This window comes from Balaenoptera physalus, assembly GCF_965194825.1.
Source record: "Balaenoptera physalus genome assembly, chromosome: 15".
NCBI lineage: Eukaryota > Metazoa > Chordata > Mammalia > Artiodactyla > Balaenopteridae > Balaenoptera > Balaenoptera physalus.
In genome coordinates, this window is record NC_138894.1 from 95,199,840 (window position 1) to 95,204,725 (window position 4,886).

Below are 4,886 nucleotides of genomic sequence, written 5' to 3' on the forward strand. Positions count from 1 at the left end.
GCGTATGGGAATGCGTAAGATGCGTAAGAATGCATATAGTATGGGAGAGTACACATACACAGACCTAACCCTGTAGAAAACTTCATATCAAAAGGCACTGTGTGTGGATTTATTTAAATGCTCATAAGGCTTGTTAGCAAAAAATTGAAAATGAGAGTTTTGAAAATTCAGTTGGACAATAGTAAATGCAACATTTTAATTATTTTATTTATTTTCCTGAGACAATATGCACATCTTATTCTTTGAATCTTTCCAAATCTTTGGCAGCAAATACCCTGCAACATCGAAAGCAGATGGCCCACTAAAGTCCCATGTTAACCAAAAATATTGGAATATGGTAAAAGTTGAATTAATAAAATGATATGCAAACCTCCAACAAAAACTAGTACTTATGCCAAGTTCAATAAATACTCAGTTGGAACTCTCCACTTGTAGATCCTGCCCAAGCCACAGTAAATCTAGTCTTTAAGACTTCCGCAGGCCTCAGCAGGGAAGCCAGATGGAAGTTTTTATTTCATCTGTCCCTATGAAGTGTAGCATATTTCTATCCCTGTTATCATGTGACCACACTCTAGGCTTGAACTCTAGTGGGGCAGGTCTACAGTATTAACGCTATGTACTAATTTACCTGTGATGTGGTACGTAGAGCACTGTTTTGAACTGGCTCATTCTTTATTGCGGGGAGCTGTCCTGTGCATTATGGGAGTTTAGTAGCATCCTTGGGTTCTACCCACGAGATACAAGTATCACCCCCTTTACCTCTAGTGGAGGCAATCAAAAATGTCTCCAGATATGGCCTGATATCTCTTAGGAGGCAAATGCTTCTGACGGAGAACTGCTTTAATAGAGCTTGTTTGCAGGAGCCTGAAGATTACGACATCCGTGGGGACTGGACCCATCCGACACTGTATTTACCATATGCCAATACCTTTAAAGGGCATTTAACTCAAATTAGGAAGGAACATTTAAGAAAACATCTATGTGGCCTCCATTAACTACTTTATATATGGAAATTGAAATCAGAATTCCTATAAATGTTTGAAAGAAAAACTGATGAATCCCAATATTTCCCCCATTTATTTCTACATTAAGGTTGATATATATATATACGCATATATATGTATATATTTATATATGTGGAATAAATAAATAATTAAAGGACTGAACCAAAAGAATACATTTTCTGCTTTTTCTCTGCCTAGTACTTCTTGAGCCGAGCTTGTGTTCAACATCTTGCAAGTTGTATCTGGTCTCGTTGGCCCTAGAAGAAATGGACACGTTCCAGTTAGGTGAATAGTGAGGTGAATTTGCTGTTCACACAGCAAACTGACCCCTAAACCCATGAATGTACAAGAAAGAAGATACAATCCTGTCCCTGACACTGGTGATGGAACTCTTTAATCAGTCATACCACACAAATCTTCTAGAAATAACAACTTTTTAATATATACCCAACTAGAAGACTCAACTCTATTAGTAGAAATAAATTATTGCTGCAGGTTCTATATTTTCTTTTTTTTTAAACATCTTTATTGGAGTATAATTGCTTTACAATGGTGTGTTAGTTTCTGCTTTATAACAAAGTGAATCAGTTATACATATACATACGTTCCCATATCTCTTCCCTCTTGCATCTCCTTCCCTCCCACCCTCCCTATCCCACCCCTCTAGGTGGACACAAAGCACCGAGTGGATCTCCCTGTACTATGTGGCTGCTTCCCACTAGCTATCTATTTTACATTTGGTAGTGTATATATGTCCATGACACTCTCTCACCCTGTCACATCTCACCCCTCCCCCTCCCCATATCCTCAAGTCCGTTCTGTAGTAGGTCTGTGTCTTTATTCCCGTCTTCCCACTAGGTTCTTCATGGCCTTTTTTTTTTTTCCCTTAGATTCCATATATATGTGTTAGCATACAGTATTTGTTTTTCTCTTTCTGACTTACTTCACTCTGTATGACAGACTCTAACTCCATCCACCTCACTACAAATACCTCCATTTCATTTCTTTTTATGGCTGAGTAATATTCCATTGTATGTATGTGCCACATCTTCTTTATCCATTCATCTGATGATGGACACATAGATTGCTTCCATGTCCTGGCTATTGTAAATAGAGCTGCAATGAACATTTTGGTACATGACTCTTTTTGAATTATGGTTTTCTCAGGGTATATACCCAGTAGTGGGATTGCTGGGTCATATGGTAGTTCTATTTTTAGTTTTTTAAGGAACCTCCATACTGTTCTCCATAGTGGCTGTATCAACTTACATTCCCACCAACAGTGCAAGAGTGTTCCCTTTTCTCCACACCCTCTCCAGCATTTATTGTTTCTAGATTTTTTGATGATGGCCATTCTGACCAGTGTGAGGTGATACCTCATTGTAGTTTTGATTTGCATTTCTCTAATGATTAATGATGTTGAGCATTCTTTCATGTGTCTGTTGGCCATCTGTATATCTTCTTTGGAGAAATGTCTATTTAGGTCTTCGGCCCATTTTTGGATTGGGTTGTTTGTTTTTTTGTTATTGAGCTGCATGAGCTGCTTGTAAATTTTGGAGATTAATCCTTTGTCAGTTGCTTCATTTGCAAATATTTTCTCCCATTCTGAGGGTTGTCCTTTGGTCTTGTTTATGGTTTCCTTTGCTGTGCAAAAGCTTTTAAGTTTCATTAGGTCCCATTTGTTTATTTGTGTTTTTATTTCCATTTCTCTAGGGGCTGGGTCAAAAAGGATCTTGCTGTGATTTATGTCATAGAGTGTTCTGCCTATGTTTTCCTCTAAGAGTTTGATAGTGTCTGGCCTTACATTTAGATCTTTAATCCATTTTGAGTTTATTTTTGTGTATGGTGTCAGGGAGTGTTCTAATTTCATACTTTTACATGTACCTGTCCAATTTTCCCAGCACCATTTATTGAAGAGTCTGTCTTTTCTCCACTGTATATGCTTGCCTCCTTTATCGAAGATAAGGTGACAATATGTGCTTGGGTTTATCTCTGGGCTTTCTATCATGTTCCATTGATCTATATTTCTGTTTTTGTGCCAGTACCAAACTGTCTTGATTACTGTAGCTTTGTAATACAGTCTGAAGTCAGGGAGCCTGATTCCTCCAGCTCCATTTTTCGTTCTCAAGATGGCTTTGGCTATTCGGGGTCTTTTGTGTCTCCATACAAATTGTGAAATTTTTTGTTCTAGTTCTGTGAAAAATGCCAGTGGTAGTTTGATAGGGATTGCATTGAATCTGTAGATTGCTTTGGGTAGTAGAGTCATTTTCACAATGTTGATTCTTCCAATCCAGGAACATGGTATATCTCTCCATCTATTTGTATCATCTTTAATTTCTTTCATCAGTGTCTTATAATTTTCTGCATACAGGTCTTTTGTCTCCTTAGGTAGGTTTATTCCTAGATATTTTATTCTTTTTGTTGCAGTGGTAATCGGGAGTGTTTTCTTAATTTCTCTTTCAGATTTTTCATCATTAGTATATAGGAATGCAAGAGATTTCTGTGCATTAATTTTGTATCCTGCTACTTTGCCAAATTCATTGATTAGCTCTAGGAGTTTTCTGGTAGCATCTTTAGGATTCTCTATGTATAGTATCATGTCATCTGCAAACAGTGACAGCTTTACTTCTTCTTTTCTGATTTGGATTCCTTTTATTTCTTTTTCTTCTCTGATTGCTGTGGCTAACACTTCCAAAACTATGTTGAATAATAGTGGTGAGAGTGGACAAGCTTGTCTTTTTCCTGATCTTAGTGGAAATGGTTTCAGTTTTTCACCATTGAGGACAATGTTGGCTGTGGGTTTGTCATATATGGCCTTTATTATGTTGAGGAAAGTTCCCTCTATGCCTACTTTCTGCAGGGCTTTTATCATAAATGGGTGTTGAATTTTGTCGAAAGCTTTCTCTGCATCTATTGAGATGATCATATGGTTTTTCTCCTTCAATTTGTTAATATGATGTATCACGTTGATTGATTTCCGTATATTGAAGAATCCTTGCATTCCTGGAATAAACCGCACTTGATCATGGTGTATAATCCTTTTAATGTGCTGTTGGATTCTGTTTGCTAGTATTTTGTTGAGGAGTTTTGCATCTATGTTCATCAGTGATATTGGCCTGTAGTTTTCTTTCTTTGTGACATCTTTGTCTGGTTTTGGTATCAGGGTGATGGTGGCCTCGTAGAATGAGTTGGGGAGTGTTCCTCCGTCTGCAATATTTTGGAAGAGTTTGAGAAGGATAGATGTTAGCTCTTCTCTAAATGTTTGATAGAATTCACCTGTGAAGCCATCTGGTCCTGGGCTTTTGTTTGTTGGAAGATTTTTAATCACAGTTTCAATTTCAGTGCTTGTGATTGGTCTGTTCATATTTTCTATTTCTTCCTGGATCAGTCCCGGCAGGTTGTGCATTTCTAAGAATCTGTCCATTTCTTCCAGGTTGTCCATTTTATTGGCATAGTGTTGCTTGTAGTAGTCTCTCATGATCATTTGTATTTCTGCAGTGTCAGTGGTTATTTCTCCTTTTTCATTTCTAATTCTATTGATTTGAGTCTTCTCCCTTTTTCTCTTGATGAGTCTGGCTAATGGTTTATCAATTTTGTTTATCTTCTCGAAGAACCAGCTTTTAGTTTCATTGATATTTGCTATTGTTTCCTTCATTTCTTTTTCATTTATTTCTGATCTGATCATTATGATTTCTTTCCTTCTGCTAGCGTTGGGGTTTTTTTGCTCTTCTTTCTCTAATTGCTTTAGGTGCAAGGTTAGGTTGTTTATTCGAGATGTTTCCTGTTTCTTGAGGTAGGCTTGTATTGCTATAAACTTCCCGCTTAGAACTGCTTTTGCTGCATCCCATAGGTTTTGGGTCGTTGTGTCTCCATTGTCATTTG